This window comes from Meleagris gallopavo, chromosome Z, assembly GCF_000146605.3.
Source record: "Meleagris gallopavo isolate NT-WF06-2002-E0010 breed Aviagen turkey brand Nicholas breeding stock chromosome Z, Turkey_5.1, whole genome shotgun sequence".
NCBI classification, from domain to species: Eukaryota; Metazoa; Chordata; class Aves; order Galliformes; family Phasianidae; genus Meleagris; species Meleagris gallopavo.
In genome coordinates, this window is record NC_015041.2 from 51,314,316 (window position 1) to 51,314,541 (window position 226).

Consider the following 226-nt stretch of genomic DNA (forward strand, 5'->3'; position numbering starts at 1 on the left):
AGAAACACCTTTATCTAAACCCCAAGAAATATTTCCCAAGAAATCTACTAATAAAATAGTTTATTAAGGGAAATTCTTTTGCTCAAGTCTTTTAGAACTAGACTGGAGCAACAACTGACAGCGGAGTGGAAAAGATGATCTAATTCTCGTGATTCTGTGGTTATTTTAAATGGAATTTTTTGGATTTTGTTTTGTTAGCACACCTTTCCTTACTGGTGAGGTCTTA